Source organism: Suncus etruscus, chromosome 19 (genome assembly GCF_024139225.1).
Source record: "Suncus etruscus isolate mSunEtr1 chromosome 19, mSunEtr1.pri.cur, whole genome shotgun sequence".
In the NCBI taxonomy this organism is placed as follows: domain Eukaryota; kingdom Metazoa; phylum Chordata; class Mammalia; order Eulipotyphla; family Soricidae; genus Suncus; species Suncus etruscus.
Window position 1 is genome coordinate 25566697 of NC_064866.1, and position 22244 is coordinate 25588940.

Consider the following 22244-nt stretch of genomic DNA (forward strand, 5'->3'; position numbering starts at 1 on the left):
GGGAATGTCCTCCCCAGTCTACGCTCGGGTCAGGTGGGATGAACTCTGGGGCCTGGAAGTTGAGGCAACGGGTGGTGTGGTCTCTGTGCCAACCAGCTGGCCTCTGCAGTCTATGGGGGGGGGGGGTCGCTCGCAGGGTGGCTGGCGGCTGCGGGTCGTCCACCTGTGAGCGCCCTAGGAGAGTGCACTCACCCTGGACGCCTGGGGTCCCTACTCCCCGGCTGGCGCGGCTGGCCTCTGCAGTCTATGGGGGGGGGGTCACACGCAGGGTGGCTGGCGGCTGCGGGTCGTCCACGTGTGAGCGCCCTAAAAGAGTGCACTCACCATGGACGCCGGGGGTCCCTACTCCCCGTTGGCGCGGCTGGCCTCTGCAGTCTATGGGGGGGGGGGTCGCGCGCAGGGTGGCTGGCGGCTGCGGGTCGTCCACCTGTGAGCGCCCTAGGAGAGTGCACTCACCCTGGACGCCTGGGGTCCCTACTCCCCGGTTGGCGCGGCTGGCCTCTGCAGTCTATGGGGGGGGGGGTCACACGCAGGGTGGCTGGCGGCTGCGGGTCGTCCACGTGTGAGCGCCCTAAAAGAGTGCACTCACCATGGACGCCGGGGGTCCCTACTCCCCGTTGGCGCGGCTGGCCTCTGCAGTCTATGGGGGGGGGTCGCGCGCAGGGTGGCTGGAGGCTGCGGGTCGTCCACCTGTGAGCGCCCTAGGAGAGTGCACTCACCCTGGACGCCTGGGGTCCCTACTCCCCGGTTGGCGCGGCTGGCCTCTGCAGTCTATGGGGGGGGGTCGCACGCAGGGTGGCTGGCGGCTGCGGGTCGTCCACGTGTGAGCGCCCTAAAAGAGTGCACTCACCATGGACGCCGGGGGTCCCTACTCCCCGTTGGCGCGGCTGGCCTCTGCAGTCTATGGGGGGGGTCGCGCGCAGGGTGGCTGGCGGCTGCGGGTCGTCCACGTGTGAGCGCCCTAAAAGAGTGCACTCACCATGGACGCCGGGGGTCCCTACTCCCCGTTGGTGCGGCTGGCCTCTGCAGTCTATGGGGGGGGTCGCGCGCAGGGTGGCTGGCAGCTCAACATATATTACTTCTATTGTTATATCATGGTTATAGAAATGGATTCATGTTCATTCTTATTTTTGTTATATTAAACCATAATAAGTTGGTTAAGGTAAAACTAGTCTCTTATTTATCATCTTAAACATGTTTTCCTCAAATAACAATTTTAGTAATTTCATTTTTTGTTGTCTATTTCTTTTTAATATTCATAGAAGTGTGCTTGTAGAGACAGATTTATACTACAGTGCAGGGCTGGCGAACAAGTTCAACACAAAGAGCCAAACTTTTAAACTGTGAGAGTCAGAGAGCCACGCCATGCAGTGACCTGCCAAGACAGACAAACACTCACACAAAAGCATCTCATTTTAACAATAATATATTAAACACATATTGCATTTTGTCATTTTGAGTGAGGGTAAAAATCCTGTTCACCACCCCTGCTACAGTGGACAGGTTAATTGCCTTGCACAAAGACAACCCCAATTCAATCCTCAGCATAATATGTGGTATCCAAAAAGAGCCAGGAGTAAACTCTGAGCATACCAAGGTGTGACTCCAAAACAAAACAAAAATTTATGCTTGTTTTTCTGTTCAAAGTAGTATAATATACCATAAAAATTGGGAGAGAATTTTCTTAGTTCCCTTAATATTATAATAATCATCCAATTTCTGTTTTCCTTATATCTATCATTTTAATTATTGAAATTTTAAAATCCACGGGCTATAATATCTATTTTTGCAAGAGAGCAAACTTTCCCTCTGGGAAGTGTAGGTTTTCTAGAGGCTGTGATGTCTATATATCAATAACAATATGTTTTTAGATTGATATTCAAGATATAACTAATATATCAACACATTATCTATTGATTCATTTTATAAAATGACAAAAACTTCAGCATATGAGTCTGTGACTAACAAAATACATAGAATTAAATTATGGCTAAATAACAATTTTTTTAGTCTCTTCTCATATAATTTGTTTATTCAAGAAATCTTTTTTTCAACTACCTATTTTTTACCTGGCATTTCTTATAATGCCTAGTATTCCTTTTTTTTTTTTGAAATTTTACTTACTTACCCTTTACCAAAAACTTACATAAAAGATTAACTATACTTACCCTAAACCAAGTATGTAAATAATAATATATAGTACTCATCAGGCAATAGAAAATGATGTTAGTATGAGACAGAATCCCCAAACCTTAATGCAGTACAGGGAGGTTGTCCCCTCTCCCAAAAAAAGGTTTAAAAAACAAGAGTGTAACAGTGAAGAATAATAGATTTTAGCATAGGAACCACCATATTTTGTTAAAATGGTGTTGAGTGAATTATTTATCTCTTTACACCTCTGTTTGTACATATAATGAATCTAACAACAATAGTGACTTCAAGGATTATTATGAAACTTAAATAGCTTAAGGTTTAAAAGTTCTTCGAAAAAATAGTTACCATAAAGCAGAACTGTTTGGTATTGATAACAAAAGAATAATTAACAATCCAACATTTAAATAATTAGCAGATATTTTGATTTGCTTGTTCCTAATTATAGCTATATTTTATTCCTTTACAAAGAAATTTATAATAATATGATAGTAATCTTTCTTCCACTAGCCACACCTAACAACTTTCAGATAGTAATCTTTCTGTGAGAACCTTTCTTTTGATATTTTATTTTCTCCAGTCTGGCATCTTGATATCAGATTTACTCTTGGTGTTTATGGGTTTGGATTTCACTTGCATATATGCAAATTTCAGGTGAGGACATTGTGTTGACCTAATTCATTAATTCTATAAATATTTATGAACTCTTGCTTTATGCAGAATATGGTATAAGAGCTTCAGTAAATGTAAACGTAAATTAGACATACTTGAAACACAGTCTAGTAACAGAGATGACAAGTATATGTTATTAAGAAAGATCAAAGTAAGTTGGAACAGGAGTCCAGAAAAGGCAGATATTTGACACAGATTGAGGGGCTAATTTATGAGGAATTTATAAGTTAAATAAATTGTTTGTTTTGTTTTGTTTTGTTTTGGGGGCCATACCCGGTGACACTCAGGGGTTACTCCTGGCTATGCGCTCAGATATTGCTCCTGGCTTGGGGAACCATGTGGGATGTCAGGAATTAAACAGTGGTCTGTCTTAAGTCAGAGGCATGCAAGGTAAATGCCTTACCGCTGCACCACGGCTCCAGCCCCATATTATTTAAATAAAATTTTAGAAAAAACAGAACATGCAAAAGAAGAATGGTATTCCAATGTGAGAAACATAGTAGTTGGTCAGCTAAATTGCCAACTTTACTTTGGTACAGGTAGCAGAAATAACTGGGTAGTTTAAATTTAGTAACAAAGCCAACATTAGTAAACCTTTAATATGTTCCAGGAGCTTTTCAGAATATATTAATAGTTTTTATCTTCACACAACCTTGTAAAAAATGCTAATATAATCTCATTTTACAGATGAAGTCATGAAAAATTTAAGAGTTCTAAAGATTTTTAAAATCTGATAATGACAATTAAATGTGGCTTTTTCATGCAGAGACCAAAGAACTATTTGAAACATTAATATATTTCCTTTTATGATTTTAAATTAATTTAATTTTTTATTTTTTTAACTTTTTCATCTGTATAGCAATTGAAGCATAAGAATATATCTTGGTTTTAAATAAGACTATTAAAATACCTACTCTGAAAGAGATGTTACTTGAAAATAAAATACATGACTCATATAAGATGAATCTAAATCTTGGCAAACTTCATAAAAAGTTTAATTTATGTCTAGGATATTCTCCCAAAGGGAATATTCTTGGCATCTGTACTTGTGTAAAGAAGTGTAAGGGAAGTAAGATCATATAGAAAAGATTTTTTTCAATCATAGGTTCTCAACACAGTCTCTAAACCACCTTATAAAGAATCATACTTAGAACTCCTATTGCAATTATTTCTAAAGAGAGTTGAGAAGAATGTGAGATTTTGTATCCACTTGTTCTTCAATCATTTAAAAAATATATTCCTATCTGGAAGAATGATCTTGATTAATAAAATGTCTTCACTCCATAGTTTTCAGTTATATATGGTGGGAGTGGTGGGAGGAAGAAGGTCAGATAGGTTCACGGTTGGCAACTCCTCTTTGGAAAAAGTCCTCCTTCCTTGGAAAAGAATCTTAAGAAAGTATCATCACTGCTTCAACATGTGTATTATATTAACTAATAAATATAGAAGAATTAATTTTTAAATTTAAAAGAAGCTCATTTCTCATACAAAATTCAATTGGTGGGGCCGGAGCATTGGCACAGCGATAGCGTGTTTGCCTTGCACGCTGCTGACTCAGGACCACTATCCCTGGTCTATCGCTGGGTGTCCCATGTGGTCCCCCAAGCCAGGAGCGATTTCTGAGCGCATAGCCAAGAGTAAACCCCTTAGCGTCACTGGGTGTGGCTCAAAATTAAAAAGAAAGTTCAATTGGTATTGGAGGTTAAGAGATACAGTTTATATGTCTAGAAGCAGAACTTTTTGTAGTTTTATCAATGTGGCTTCTCTCACATTTCAAACTTTAAAAATCCTCTTTTTAGCAGGAGAAAAAAAATGAAAGGAAAAATAAAGAACAAATATCATACAGGAAGTATTTTTCATAATCCTGGACTAAGCAAGAATAACTCTCAATACAAAGAACAGAATACAGTCATATTAAAATAATTTCTTGGGAGACTGGGAAATTATAGTTACTTCAGTTAAAAAAACGTTTATCCAGTTTTGGGCAGTAATTTTTTGGGGGAGCGGGGAGTCGCACCCGGCAGCGCTCAGGGTTTACTCCTGACTCTAGCCTCAGAAATCGCCCCTGGCAGGCTCGGGGGACCATATGGGATGCCAGGATTCGAACCACTGTCCTGCATGCAAGGCAAATGCCTTACCTCCATGAAATCTCTCCGGCCCCTGGGCAGTAATTTTTAATAATTCTATTTTATTTTAATTTTATGAAACAATACTCTTAAACTATTCAGAACGTAACTGAACACATATGCAACTTTTATGTAGCAAATAGCATCTATGCATTCAAGAAGGTCTAGAAAAAGTATAACATGATATCCAAAGACAATAGATATGAGGGCCAAGAGGATCAGTCCAGGATAGGAAACTTGCCACAAATAGTGGGGCAGTGCAGTTAATACGGTTAGCGAGGGCAAGAAGTGACTACTGTGGCAACGATCACTCTGGACAAGAACTGAGCACTGAAAGGAGATAAAGTGCTATGCGTGATACCTCTTCAGTAATAATATTACAAGGCACAGTGCCTAAAGATAGAGGAGAGGGGGGGTGGAGAGGAGAAAGAGAGGAGAGAAAGAGGAGAAGGGAGAGAGAGAGAGAGAGAGAGAGAGAGAGAGAGAGAGAGAGAGAGAGAGAGAGAGAGAGAGAGAGAGAGAGAGAGAGAGAGAGAAAGGGAAATGTGCACTGGTGAAGGATGTTGGATTGTATGACTTAAACTCAACCATAAACAAAGTGGTGGTTCGAATACTGGCACCCCATATGGTCCCCCAAGCCTGCCAGAAGCGATTTCTGAACAGAGAGCCAGGAGTAACCCCTGAAAGGAGCCAGGTGTGACCCAGCCCCCCCCCAAAAGAAATATATAAGATACAAGAAAGTCTAGAAACTTAGACTTAGTCATAAGTACAAAACATACAAATACATGGTAACAAGTCCAAAATGTTAACCTAAAGTGCAATTTTTTTTTTTTTTTTTTTTTGGTGCTCAGGGGTTACTCCTGGCTGTCTGCTCAGAAATAGCTCCTGGAAGGCACGGGGGACCGTATGGGACACCGGGATTCGAAACAATCACCTTTGGTCCTGGATCGGTTGCTTGCAAGGCAAACGCTGCTGTGCTATCTCTCCGGGCCCTAAAGTGCAAATTTTTCTAATTGTTATCAAATGTAATGTTCTTCTCCTGACTTTTCCATTCAAAAATCAGATATTAAAACAAATTTATAGAGCTATTATATTGCAAAGATAGTATTTTTTTTGTTTATTTCTTTAGAATTCTGGCAACCTCTAGGAAAATACCAATATTGTTTGTTTCTAGAAACTACACAATACTACACAATACTGAGTCCTATTCACTGAGCATTAGGCAAGTAGTGGGTTTCATGGCCAAAAAAAGGGCGAATTTATTGATAATGGAAGGAAACCAGATTATTGTTGGAAATCATATGTTTATATATGAATATAAAGCGATAGTGCTGCACACCTTAATCCAGTTGCAAACCATGCCACTTGAATAATTTTATATTAAACAACTTTATATTAATAAAAATTTTATCATAAATAAGAATTTATAAAAAGTAATATACTTATTTCTAACTTAGAATGGCATCATGCACTAACATTGCCATAGCGACAAGCACATTTTATTGTGCTTTACTATACAACCACTTTTCTCTCTCTCTCTCTTTCTCTCTCTCCCTTCTATTTCTATAAAATAACATATTGATAACATACTGACACTTTTATTCATCATTTTTAGCTAACATTAATATTCTGGCATTTTGTTCATCCAAATGCAGCATTAAATGTATATGAATAAGAATAAGACATCCAGGGTTTGTTTCATTCATGGAACAATCACTGCACTAAAAACAAGTAGAAAAAGTCAAATGTGCTTTTGCATTTTCTGCCTGAATAAGTTTTAGAGTCACACTCTTTATATCAGTCCATTGATACCTTCTAAACCCTGTGTCTAAATGTCAAATCATTTTTATTTACATCGTTGTTTTCTGTAGAATAGAAGAGGTATTGAATAACTTCATAATGCTCAAACTTGTTATATGCTTGCCACCGTTATTTGTGACTTACTCATTTAACAGTGAAATGCCTGAACTGCATGAGGTAGAAAAAAATCGTCGTCTAGTATTCACTTCCCACTTTATAGGTTTAAAAAAAAACTGTAAAAAATGTATGTGATTTGTGAAGGCCACACTGATAGCAAAGAACAAGAACTGTACCCAGCCAGTCTGACTCCAGAAATTGCACTTTCAGCCATCATGTTAGACATATACTTGTGTTAAAAACCATTATTTTTTAGAGAATGGGAACCTAAGTCATATCCATTAATTAATGGTGCCAGACTGATGTTCTTCTTAATTCTCTAAGTTGATATCAACATCAGGCCATCTGTATTTAAAATCCAACCTTCCTGAGGTCCCTGCAACCAGACCCATGATTCATGCCAAATTGTCTGCTGAACAGGTCAGTGCCATAGATTCATCTAACTCTCAAGAGAGGCCAACCAAGCCACAATAACTCATGGCTATATAGATCTCACAGTTCATTATATGGTATCCCATTGGGAGTGAATGGGGCGAGTTCCCCACCCTACATAAGCCTTGGTAGCTGCACACATAGACAGATCCAACTAATGCAGTTAATGACAATAGCTTTGCTTCACCACTTTTCTACTGATCTCTGCAGAAACACCTAACCACCAAAAACTCTAGGTATACCAGTGCTGTGGTAGGAAGCTTTGGAGCCAGGGCAGACTGGTTACCATCCCAACTCTCCCTTTGTACTTCCAGAAGTCACTGCAGTCATGTTCACTATCCAGAGATATAGCCATATGAGCTCATGGGCCCAGCTCCGCATATTCTCGAAGTAAATCAGTCTTAGAAATAACTTTTTACTATAATATAATTCATTTCAAGATACTCACGAAGAAAACAACTATTTTAATAAACTATAAAATAAAACAAAAAAAAAGATGTGACACATATTAAAATCTGAAATTTTGTTGTTAAAATGTCTCAAAATCTGAAGGCCCTGAGGAAAACAAACTAATCAATCATGTGGAGAAAAGAAGTTTTAATTTTATTTTACTATACTTTACTTATTTGTACTTACTTTTGCTATATGTACCCCACTGATCTGATATAGATTTGAGACTAAATCTGCTTAGAAGGTGGCCATAGAGAAATTAATTTTGAATGAACCTTCAAATATTCTAAAGAACTTTCACGTTTTGAATTAAAAATTTTATTTCATTTTAAATTCCATCACTCTTTGCGAATTTTCTAGCCACTACTGGGATAAATATTCTTTATCTTTATCTTTGCAAAGTTACTAATTGATGCAATGAATATATTAATTGATGCAATGCATAAATGAAGGTATGCCCAGTGCATATCTTTGTATAGAATGTTTGTGTAGAACATTTGTATAGAATGTTAATCCATGAACTCTACTCTAGTCAAAGTGTGCTTGATTTTTTAACTTTGATTAAGCTATCTCTAGACACCGCTTTTGAGTGGCCATATATGTCAACCAATGTCAAGAAAATAGTCACAATACTCACAAAAATATTTTAAAATAGAAAAGACACCATGAAATTACTAACATATAACTAGTAAACAAAAGGTCTAAATTCAAAAGATATATTAAAAGAAATGCTTTTCCTCGCATAGAATATTATTAATTAACATGTCTCTTCATTGATATAAAGTATGACAGTTAATGTGATGTTAATATAATGTCTTTATACAATAGAAAGGGATATTATATAATCCCAATGTTTTCTTTATTGGTAGTTGCTTATTGTAATAATTTCTGATGTCCTTATTTTTCTTGACTTTTTAATAAATTTGTAAAGAGAATTTACTGTAAAATAGGAAATAAAACGCAAATTTATCAAATTATGTTTTATAAGCTATATTGATGAGTAGTCAACTATAATGAAGCTTAAAGTACAAACCTTAGGGGCCAGAGAGGTAGCATGGAGGTAAGGCATTTGCCTTTCATGCAGAAGCTCATTGTTTCAAATCCCGGTATCCCATATTATCCCCCATGCCTGCCAGGAGCAATTTCTGAGCGTGGAGCCAGGAGTAACCCCTGAGCACTGCCGGGTGTGACCCAAAAACAAAAACAAAAAAAAATACAAACCTTAATTAAGTATTCTGCTTTTACTCTGTAATTGAAAATCATATAGCTCAAAAGTGAGGTCAAACTGATTTAAATCCATGCATGTATATTTAAGTGTATATGTATAAGTCTATATCTGTATTTATCTATATCTATATATCTATATATAGATCTATATATAGATATATAGGTATATATATATAGATAGATTCTGTTTTTTACCACTCCAAATGATACATAGGGGCAACTAGTAGCTATTTGCTCTGGGATCACTCATAGTGCTACTATGGAATCATGAATAGCTAAAGATAAAACCTGGGATTCCTACAGACAAGCATATGTTCTGTCCATTGAGCTGTCTCTCTAGTCCCTATCTTACTTTTGCTGCCAACAGAGAAGTTTGCTTGTAGAAGAAAGATGATGAATTATTCTGCTAAAATGTACTTTCTTCAAGCTAGCCAAGAAATTCTTTCATGCTTGGATACAGGTATAAATGAAAGGTAAATGGTAGGTTCAATTATTTATCTTTGGATTTAGTGATTTATCTCACTGATAAATTACATAAAAAAAACAACGAAGTTGTATATTAGACCTAAAGTACAGTGGATAGAGAGCACTTGTCTTTCCTACTCAAGTCTAATCCCAGTAGACAAGATAATTCTCTGAACTGTATAAGGAATAGTGCAGAGCGAGGAATAAGCCCTGAGTTCAGCCAGGTGTGGCAGAAAAACTAAATCAAATAAAAAACAGAAAGCAACAACATAAAAAGAACAATAAAATCAAAAAGAATCTGAGATCAAAAGGATTAATTATGATCTTATATCCCTAATAGAGATGAGAAAGTAACAGAAAGAGGACAGTGCACATTCTTTTTTTGTTTTTGTTTTTGTTTTTGGGCCACACCCGTTTGACGCTCAGGGGTTACTCCTGGCTATGTGCTTAGAAATCGCCCCTGGCTTGGGGGGACCATATGGGATGCCGGGGGATCGAACCGCGGTCTGTTCCTTGGCTAGCGCTTGTAAGGCAGACACCTTACCTCTAGCGCCACCTTCCAACTCTGTGGGCAAAGGAAGGAAATAAAAGATCCCTGTCATTCCAACTCACATGGCTGATAATACCAATATACTATCCATTTTATAATTCATATTTCAGTAGAGAAATTGCATGCACTCTAAGACCTTGCCTGCATATAAAATCTAACCAGTGTATATTCAAATCATAATCAAGTTGCTCATAGTTATTTCCTTCATAGTATGTATTACCAGCTGATGTTATTTTGTTCACGTTTTTTCTTAACTTTAATCTTATTTTTTCCATAAACATATACCCTCCACAAATGTAGAGGTTTATCTTTTGGCATTTAAACAGTAAATGGCACCTAATACACAAAAAATACAATATATAATTTGGGAAGATACAGCAATTTACCAATGGTTTAAATTAGAGAGAAGTGGTGAGTTGGTATGTTCTTTAGTTATTTTTCATTTAATATTGTTTAGTTTTCCTGCATCAAAAATAAAACATAGAATTGGGGGGGCAGGAGCATTATTACAGTGGATAAGGTTCTTGCCTAGCACAAGGCTAACCTGGCTTTGATTCCTGGCATCCCATGGCATCCCAAGTGGCCCCTCAAGTCCTGTCATGAGTAATTTCTGAACACAGCCAAGAGTTACCCATGAGCACTGCCTTGTGTGTGGCCTGAAACAAAACAAAACAAACAAAAAACGTACAGGACCTTATGCATGAAAAGCACACATTCTACCATTGAGTTATATTTACCACTCACATGAAAATAAATTGGCAATGGCAAATGTTCAAATGCATATGTATTTGTTATTGTCAGTGATTAAGACCACAATTTATCCACTTTATTGCTTATGGGCACTTTAATTGTTCTCAGAGTTTTTGTAAAGATAAATAATACATCTGTTTACATCATGTAATCCTAAATAAAATAGGATAAAGCTTGACAATAGAAAGGCAAAGTAATAAATCATGATTGTCTTCAACATTTTTTTATAATTTGAATAGCATGACTTGCAATAGTGATAATGCTTATGCTTTGAACACAAAATGTTATTGTGCCATCACTATCGCAAAAATACCCAAAACCCTCTCCCTCTGTCTTGAAATTCTTTCTAGCCCACCCTATCTTCAGCCTTTCCCACAACCCTTCACTCTAGTCAATAACCTCAGTTCTTTTGTCAGAGCTCAAGGATGTATTGTATTCTCTTTGGACATTGTTTATTATTTTACTTCTTCACATCAACATAAGGCTTATAAAATATTTAATTAAATGCATATGAATGGGAGAGAGATAAATATAAAATAATCTCATTCAATCCTGGGATATAAGAAAAATAAAAGACAGTGATATCCAGAGACAATAAAGATAAAAAATCAGGAGGACCATTCCATGGTAGGTACAATGCCATGAAGAGTTAAGAGTACAGAAGTTCCAATATGAAAAGGATATTCTCAGTTTAATATATTCCCATCTGTTTATCTGTGCTTCCACTTGTTTGTAGAGTGCTGTTTCCTCCTTAAAGATGCCTTTCTTCTCAATATCATGGAGTGTTTTACCTATGTATTGTTCTATATAATTATGGTTTCAGGTCTGATATCAAGGTCTTTAATTTATTTGGATTTTACCTTCATACATGATGTTAGCTGGGGGTCTGAAGTTTGCTTTTATAAAAGTGGCTAACCAGTTGTGCCAACACCACTTGCTGAAAAGGCTCTCCTTGCTCCATTTAGGATATCTTGCTCCTTTTATCAAAAATTAGGTGATAGTATATCTTGGGAACATTCTCTGATTACTCAAGCCAATTCCACTGATCTGAGGGTCTGTCTTTATTCCAATACCACCCTTTGATAACTACTGCTTTGTAATACAGTTTAAAGTTGGGGAAAGTAATGCCTCCCATATTCTTTTTCCCAATAATTGTTTTAGCTATTGGAGGGTGTTTATTGTTCCAAATGAATTTCAAAAGTGCCTGATCCACTTCTTTGCAGAATGTCATGGGGATTTTTAGAGGGATCACATTAAATCTGTACAATGCTTTGGAAAGTATTGACATTTTAATGATGTTAATCCTGCCAATCCATGAACAGGGTATATGTTTCCATTTCCATGTGTCCTCTCTTATTTCTTGGAGCAGGGTTTTATAGTTTTCTTTGTATAGGTCCTTCAGGTCTTTGGTCAAGTTAAGTTTCGCCCCTCAATTAATATAAAATGTCCGTCTTTGTCCCTTACAACCTTCCTGAGTATAAAGTTTGCATTATCTGATATTAGTATGGCCACTCCAGCTTTTTTATGGGTGTTGTTTGCTTGGATAATTTTTCTCCAGCCTTTTATTTTGAGTCTATGTTTGTTCTGACTATTCAGGTGCATTTCTTGTAGGCAGCAGAAGGTTGGATTGAGTTTTTTGATCCATTTAGCCACTCTGTGTCTCTTAACTGGTGCATTTAGTCCATTGTCGTTGAGAGAAAGAATTGTCCTGGGATATAACGCCATCTTTATTTTGAAATTTGGTGTGTCTTTTGGGTAGTCTTGTCTAAGATTAGGTCTTTCAGTTTTTCTCTTAAGACTAGTTTTGTGTCTGTGAAGTTTCTGAGCTATTTTTTGTCTGTGAAACCATGTATTCTTCCGTCAAACCAGAAAGTGAGTTTTGCTGGGTATAGTATTCTGGGTGAAGCATTCATTTCATTCAGTCTTGTCACAATATCCCACCACTGCTTTCTGGCATTGAGTGTTTCTGGTGACAGGTCTGCTGTAAATCTCAGGGAAGCTTGCTTGAACGTGATTTCCCCTTTTGATCTTGCTGTTTTCAGAATTCTGTCTCTATCTGTGGGATTTGTCATTGTGACTAGGATGTGTCTTGAGGTGGTTTTTCTGGGGTCTCTTTTGGTTGGTACTCTTCGGGCATGCAGGATTTGATCACATATATTCTTTAGCTCTGGAAGTTTCTCTTTAATGATGTTTTTGACCGTTGATTCTTCCTGGAAATTTTCTTCCTGGGTCTCTGGGACTCCAATGATTCTTAAGTTGTTGTTGGCGGGAATGTGGAGAGAAAGGAACTCTTATCCACTGCTGGTGGGAATGCCGTCTAGTTCAACCTTTATGGAAAGCGATATGGAGATTCCTCCAAAAACTGGAAATCGAGCTCCCATACGATCCAGCTATACCACTCCTAGGAATATACCCTAGGAACACAAAAATACAATACAAAAACACCTTCCTTACACCTATATTCATTGCAGCACAATTTACCATAGCAAGACTCTGGAAACAACCAAGATGCCCTTCAACAGACGAATGGCTAAAGAAACTGTGGTACATATACTCAATGGAATATTATGCAGCTGTCAGGAGAGATGAAGTCATGAAATTTTCCTATACATGGATGTACACGGAATCTATTATGCTGAGTGAAATAAGTCAGAGAGAGAGAGAAAAACGCAGAATGGTCTCACTCATCTATGGGTTTTAAGAAAAATGAAAGACACCCTTGTAATAATAATTTTCAGACACATAAGAGAAAAGAGCTGGAAGTTCCAGCTCACCTCAGGAAGCTCACCACAAAGAGTGATGAGTTTAGTTAGGGAAATAACTACATTTTGAACTGTCCTAATAACGAGAATGTATGAAGAAAATGGAGAGCCTGTCTAGAGTACAGGCAGGGGTCGGGTGGGGAGAAGGGAGACTTGGGACATTGGTGATGGGAATGTTGCACTGGTGATGGGTGGTGTTCTTTACATGACTGAAACCCAAACACAATCATGTATGTAATTAAGGTGTTTAAATAAATTAAAAAAAAAGTTTTGCCCCTCAAAGTACCCAGGATACAAGAGCCACTCACTGAGTAGAGAAACTATTCACCCAATACCCATCAGATAAGGGCCTAATGTCCAAAATATACAAGGTACTAATAGAAATATACAATAAAAAAACACATCTAATTCCATCAAAAAAATGAGGAGAAGAAATGAACAGGCACTTGGTCAAAGAAGAAATACAAATGGCCAAAAGACACAAGAAAAAAATGCTCCACATCATTAATTATCATGGAGAGGCAAATCAAATCCTATGCCACAGAGATTGGTGTACATCACAAAGAATGAGAATAAGCAGTGCTGGCGTGGATGTGGAGAAAAAGGAACTCTTATTCACTGTTGATGGGAATGCTGTCTAGTCCAACCTTTATGGAAAGCAATATGGAGATTCCTCCAAAAACTGGAAATTGAGCTCCCGTACAATCCAGCTATACCACTCCTATGGATATACCCTAGAAACAAAATAATAATACAATACAAAAAAATCCCTTCCACCCACCTATATTCATTGCAAGACTATTTACAATAGCCAGACTCTGGAAACAACCAAGATGTCTTTCAACAGACAAATGATTAAAGAAACTATGGTAAATATATACAATGGAATATTATGCAGTCATCAGGAGAGATGAAATCATGAATTTTTTATATACATGGATGTACATGGAATCTATTTTGCTGAGTGAACTATGTCAGAGGGAGAAAGAGACATGGAATAGTCTCACTCATCTATGGGTTTTAAGAAAAATAAAAGATATTTTTGCAATAATTCTCAGAAACAAGTGAGAGGAGAGTTGGAAGGTTCAGCTTATGACATGAAGCTCAACTCAAAGAGTTATCAGTGCAGAAATAACTACATTAAGACTATCATAACAAAGTGAAGAATGAGGGAAGTAGAAAACCTGTCTAAAGTACAGACGGGGGTTGGTGGTTGGGAGGAGGTTGATTTGGGACATTGGTGAGGGGAATGTTGCACTGATGAGGGGGGGTGTTCTTTACATGAATGAAACCCAACTACAATCATATTTGTAATCAAGTTGTTTAAATAAAGATATTAATAAAAAATAAAAGAAAGAATGTGGAGTGATTACAAAAGAAATCCCGGGGGGGGGAAGGATATTAATGGCACCTATTCATTTGCAGTAGTACAAACCACAATGTCACAAAAGAAAAGAGGGTAGAGCAAGAGCAAGCAAGCAAGTGAAAGAAAGAGACAAAGAAAAAAAAAGAGAAGTCAAAAGCCTATTCCAGAGGCAGGCTGGAAAGGGTGAGTGGGAGGGAAGAAAAAACATCAGAAAGGTGAGAGAGAAATTGTTGACATTGGTGACTGGAAATGCACACTATTGAAGGTTGTTATAGATTGTATGACTGTAACTCAATTATGAATAACATTGTGGAAAATATCTGTAGTTTCAATAACCTTGTACTTGTGCGGTTTAAATTAAAAATGCATATGAATTTGATCAGCTCACTGAAAATACTTATTGCTTTAAGGTAACAGCCATGTCATATACTTCATTTAATATGTCCATAGATTTGCACACGTGGTAAATATTTAATAAACTTTTGCTTTTGTTTTATGTGTTTATTTTTCAAACAAGTTCTTATGATAAATTCACAGTTTCCCATTTACTACTAAACAAACACTTTTCTCAGTAAAAGAAAAAACTGAAAACTTTCAATCAAATTGACATGTCTATCATCAATAATAAATAATTGGAAATGAGTGACTTGCCTTATACCACACAAATTTTTGAAAAGAGAAAAACCAATAAACTTTTTTAAGAGAATGGACACCTGTTTTGTAAAACATCTCCTCCCAAAAATGAAAATTATTTTTTGTTGATAACAATCTGGGTGGGTTTTTCAAATTAATAACCTGCCTTTTTTAGAGTAGTTTGGGGTTCACAGAAGAATTGATTCATAAGTCTAGAGAATTTCCTTAATATCTCCCCATTTCCTGCACAGGTTCCCCTATTATAAACATCTTACATTAGTATTATTTGTTACAGTTAATAAATAAATAGTGATACATGAATGCTAACAAAATTCTATAATTTTGGATTATGGTTAATGATGTACACATCTAGTCATCAGAATATCATACAAAATAACTTAACTATGCTAAAAATTCTATTTTCACCTGTATTTATTCCTCCTAGATGGAAGCTAGGTTTTATATAATATTTGTACCTAAAAATCTTACAAAACTCATGTAGCCACTGTTCATTTTTCCTTTTTTTATTTTATTTGCCTGAAATACCCTTTTTGAAAAATTCAAAAAATTTCAAGCATCAGGACTATATAAAATAAATCATGAAGGATAAGTGTAATAGTACAGCAGGTAAGGCATTTGCATCGCACATGGCCAACCCAGGTTTAATACATGAAATCCAATTTGGTCCTCCAAGCAGTGCCATAAATTATTCTGAGAACAAAGCCTGGAGTAACCATGTATAGCCCCCTACAAAAAAAAAAAACATATTTTGCTATAGTGTGGCTAAATGGGATTCTAGAATCAGACCAGCCTAGGCTTAATTTTTTTCTCTGATACTTGTTAAATATGGAACAGGCAAGCATAATCCAAATCTTATTTTTATAGATTCATAATTATTCCCAACTACCTCACTGAATGTTTATAAAGCTCATAGAACCAAGCCTGACATTTAATCTTTAATTAAATGTTTCTTTAGTATTATTGCTTCTCTTCCCTGATCACTGAGTGTTCATTACTGAAAAAGATAGTTTGACTCTTCTGTCTTTCAAATACATTTTCATTTAGGATTTCTTTCTTATTACTTAATGGAATACTATACAGGCTAATACCCTACCTATAAAAATAAAGAAATAATATATTAAATATTATTTATTAACATAGAATCAGAAAATAATCCAATACAGAAATGACCAGTTAAGTTATAAATATTACAAGACACCTAAATGAGCAAGCTAGAATAAAGATCAGATGAGTTATAGTTAAATCTCATAATTTAGTTTATTGTATAGCTTAATGATAAAATGGTATATATCTTTTTGGTACAAACTATAGTTTTCAACTCAACAAATACTCATTGAACATCTTCATGAAGATCACAATTTTGTAATTAAAAAGAAAGCAAATGGGCCAAAGCAGTCACACAGCAGTAGGGCATATGCCTTGCAAGTGGCTGATGCAGGACTAATGTCAGTTCAATCCCCAAAGTCTCATATGTTTCCCCAAGCCAGGAGAGATTTCAGAGGGCATATCCAGGAGTAACCTCTAAGCATCACTGGGTGTGGCCCAAAAACAAAAAAAAGGCAAAAAATAAATAGATGCTACTTCAAAACATAAAGGGAAAAAGAAGGTATAGGATACATAGACATGATAGAAAGATTATAAAAAGTACTCTGTTTTACTCTTCTATGAGTAAAGCACATGAGAACACAATATCCTTGCATTTCATTTCTTAACAATACAAAATAACTCATAGTATCTCTTTATCTAAAAATATGGGTAGGATGTTAGCCAGATAAAATTAAATAATAAAAAGGATAGCTTGTGGGGGCCGGGCGGTGGCGCTAAAGGTAAGGTGCCTGCCTTACCTGCGCTACCCTAGGACGGTCCACGGTTCGATCCCCCGGCGTCCCATATGGTCCCCCAAGCCAGGAGCGACTTCTGAGCGCATAGCCAGGAGTAACCCCTGAGCGTCACCGGGTGTGGCCCAAAAACCAAAAAAAAAAAAAAAAAAAAAAAAAAAAGGATAGCTTGTGTTAGAAAACAGCCAGCTATACAGTTGACAAAAAAAATAGTACAAAAATAGTGACAAAGGGTAATTAATACAGAAGTAAGAATCAGAGCCAGTTGAAAATACAAAATGCACTACATGTCAAGTCAGTTCTAACCTTTGGTATTACATAGAAAGAAACTGAGAGATTATTTCTTTTCCACATAGCCCAGCTAATGGCTGAGTTGAGATGCCATCAGTAATTTAGTTTCCTGGACTAGTTCATTTTCCATTATCTAAAAATTAGGTCCAGATAATGATAAAATTGAATACAATACTCAGGTGCTTGATTTTTCTCTCTATGAGATGATTTGGCACTGAAAAGATTCAAGAGGTAGAGTATCCTAATCAGTGGTATAAATATCATGGAAAGGGAAGTGAAAAAAAAAGGAGATTGGAGACAGATGGACAAAATATTGCTGTGATTGCTCAGTGTGATAATGAGGGTAGTGGCACTGGGAATGCCTTGGATAGGATAGATTTGAGGATCATTGTAGGAGCCACAGATATATTGTAGAGACTAGGACAATTTTGCCTTGTAAAGGATCATCCTCTATTTGAGCCTTAAGCAATTACATCTGAGGCCTTGGAGTACTCTGAGCACCATGTTTTATTCCTTGAAACTATAGAGCCTGAGCACCACATCATCTTCCTGCTCTCCTGTTGAACCATAGACCAGGATGGTTCAGAGCCCTCAGGAGAAGTCCCAGAGATATCCCAAGCACCACTTGGAAGACTTGAAAATAGCCTTAAAAAATTCTCACTGTAACTGGAGAACCAAAATTGCTGGGAGGAGAAATTGAAAAGATGAATGAGAGAGAAGAAAACTGTCAGACCTGCAATATAACTGTAGATAAATTGAACCTCCAATGCCTCTTTTTAAGCAGTATGAAAAAGCAATTGAATCTACCCTATTCTCTATATTTTTCTGTTGCTTCTAGCTTAATAATTGCATTTTTGTAGACAGAGGAGGCAGAGGAGCATAGAAAGAAATCTGTGCCCAATTCTAGAATGGTGATCACCTCTTCATAATGTTTTAGCAAGTTGATACTCTGAGTCTCACTGTCCCTTGCTGTCATCTGAAGCATTGCCTGGAGGAAATGTAATGTGCCTTTCCACTCCTGGGACAACGGTTCTAAATCTCAGATGTGAGAAAGAGAGCATAGGTCAAGGGCTATCAGAAAGAAAGATGCTATTGCTCCAGACAGAATTAGTACAGAACACACATTTTTGGATCCAAAGGACCAATGGGTTAGAAAAATATTGTTCTCCTATTTATACTCAAAGAAGTATCTGTTTGATCTTCCTCCTTTAAACACAAGTAAAATACTGCCCTAAGTGAGGTGGCAGAAGAGACTCCAGAAGGATGTAACTCAGCAGCTTGCTTTTATGCAACGAAGGCCAGAAATAGCGCAGCCCATGCAGGTGGCACCCTGGAGCATGCCCTTCCTGAAGGCTCACTTGTTTAGTCCCTGAGGTACGCCATCAAGGGCAAATTTCCGTAAAGAAGTTATTCTCAATATTTAGGAAAATAGAAACTTTATGTCTCAACAAGATTAAGGCTTTCTGCATATTGGGACAAATCCTTTCATTCTTAATCTATTTATCTCTCTATAGCTTGGTGTCAGGAAATAGTGAGTAAGCAATGCTTTATTCTCAGCCCCTATATACATTTTATATTCAGTGTGTGGAGTTACCAACAGTGACTCTCAACATAATCTGCATAGTTTTTCTGCTTCTGAACTTAGCCAAGTGCCCTATGGCACAATATGACAAATATATCTTTCAGTATCAAATAATCAATTATGCAGAATGCTTCATTAACAATAACTACTAGAGTCAATGGCCAGGGTCAGAACAATGAGGTTCATTCGTGCTGAAATTCATTGAACCCTTCCTTCTTTCCTTGTCAAGATACATCAAGGAACAGATTCATCAGGAATAATGGCCAGATGTTTACTTGTTAATGATCTTTCCATAATCAGAAATGTGATGACCATGGGACGCTTAATCTTGTCAATTTTGGTGACAGAAAACATGCTTAATTTATCATCAGCTTTGTAAAAAACAGAGCTCTTTTCCTTCAAATCAAAACATAAAATAAATACTTAGGCTTTAATTTCATTTGCACAGTAAGTCCTACATCAGCTTTGCATAGTTCCACTAAATATCAGTACATCGGGAACCTCCTATAAACTCGTCTTTGGAGACTTACACAAGAAATTCTCAAAGAACATTCCAATGTTCAAGCTGAGCAGAAAATTGTGCTTAAATGAACTGGAAGGGGATCAGTGCCAACCTCTCAAATCTGATCTGTGCTTCCTTCCCATCAGTGCCTTGTCTCACCAGTACAGGTGGAAACTCTGAGCAGCCTCTATGACTCTCAGGTCTCATAATCCGTTAAATCAGGCCCTCCCCTCTTGACTCTGTTGTTCCAAATATCCCACATACAACTAATTTTCATTAAGAAGTGGGAGGTGCACACATATGTGTGTGTGTTCACTGGTATTCCCTTATTATATGTACCTCTATATATGAATGTTATGTGGAAGCACAGAAGTAATGCAGGGTTTTAGAGTTCATGTTTTGTGTACTAATGGTTCTGATTTGACCTCTGTTTTGATCATGTATATGATCATATCCAAGTATAGATGCATGGATCCCTGGAGGCCCCTCAGCACACTTAGGAAGTTTAGGTTATATCTAGCACCATATCCTTGAGTTCACCTTAATATGCTGGCTTAGTTTGGTTAAAAATTGCTGGGAGCGGGTGCTGGAGCTATAGCATAGCAGTATGGGCATTTGCCTTGCATGTGACTGACCCAGGATGGACCTTGGTTCAATTTTCAGTGTCCCATATGGTCCCCCATGCCAGGAGTGATTTCTGAGCGCATAGCCAGGAGTAAGCCCTGAGCTTCATCACGTGTGGCCCAAAAACCAAAAAAAAAAATTGCTGGGAGGGTTCCACTTCTGTGAACCTAAAAATTCAAATCTGAATGTGCCTACAGCCTACATGTTACATCACAGTGGTATATACAATATTATCTGGTGTACTAAGGTTTGTCATTCAGGGCTAAGTGGCAATTGTAATAAGACCCTATCAACTGAAAAGCCTTAACAATAAACATAATGTCTTTATAACTGTTCTTGAGACTGGAAGTCTGAGAACCAAGATAAACCTGAGTCCAATTACTGGTTCAAAGTCATATTTCTTTTTTTATTTATTAATTGTAATCCTATCTTGAGGACACCCTACAGGACTTAATCTGGTTCTAAATACCTCCCAAAGGTTACACTCTCTGAATAATAGCATATAGGGAATTAGGGCTTGAATGTTGGAGATAATGAAAACATTCAGTCCAAGTTAAGTATCTGTCATAAAGTATTGTATAATATGGTCACTTCTATATGGTGCATGACTCAAAAGTGTGTTATATACTGAATTAAACATCTATTATTTGATTGTATGGTCACATATATTTGGCATTCATTATTACTAGTAGCAATTTAAAACTGAGCTTGTTTTCCCAAAAATAAATTATGAATATCCAGAGTGTCAGTGTTTTTTCTAGAGTCAAGTAAATGAAAATACCATAGGAAGTTATTTTTATTCGAAAAATAAGGTACACAATAGAAAAAAGAACATAAATCTAAAATAGTCTGAAACAGATAATGCAGTTCTCTATTTCTTTGATGATGTATAAGGATGTCAAAATGCCTCAACATGCTATGCCACCAGAACAGCTTGCCTGGATATGCAGAAAACAGTATTTTACTCCTCCACCCTGATAGACTACAGAGACATCTAATATACCAGACTTTTTCAGCTTCTAGAATGGAATAATATCCTTTTATTCTGTGCCCATTCAACTACCAACAGGTCATTCAGACAGGATCATCCTTTTAAACTTTTGTTTCAATGCCAAGTATCTAAATAATGCTTACATTTTCTTTCTCTGATTTTTTTTTTCCTTTCTAAGGAAGCTATCATTAAGTTTTAATGATGTGAAAGACTATTTGGTATTTGAAAGAGAAAAAATAGGTAAGATAAAAAACAGTTAAGTATGAGGAAGAAAGAAAAAATTTCTAAATACCATCAAATATATGTGTGTGAATTCCACCAAATACTTCAAGTTGTAGTAGGGAAAGGCATTATGCCCTAAGGATATATCCACTTTGTAATTTATTGAAATTTTATTAAATTCTTCACTAGTCATGGCCAAATATAAATGGTAAGCTAACATATTATATAATGCTATTTATATGATAAGACAATAAATCCCTCATGGATATCTATAAACTTCATCACCACACAATCAAACTCTTGAGCTAATTAAGAGTACCAATTTGTTTGTTTGGTTTTGTGGCCACACTCCTGGCTATGTGCTCAGAAATCGCTTCTAGGGCAAAATATGTGTAATTGGGTTGAATTAACTCAGCTATAATTTCCAATTATTTCCCTTACATAACTAGCTACATTCCACACAATCAAACTTCTGAGTTAATTAATGGTACTTTTTTTTGAGAATTTTTTTGTTTTTTGTTTTTTTTGGGCCACACCCGGTGTTGCTCAGGGGTTACTCCTGGCTGTCTGCTCAGAAATAGCTGCTGGCAGGCACGGGGGACCATATGGGACACCGGGATTCGAACCAACCACCTTTGGTCCTGGATCGGCTGCTTGCAAGGCAAACGCCGC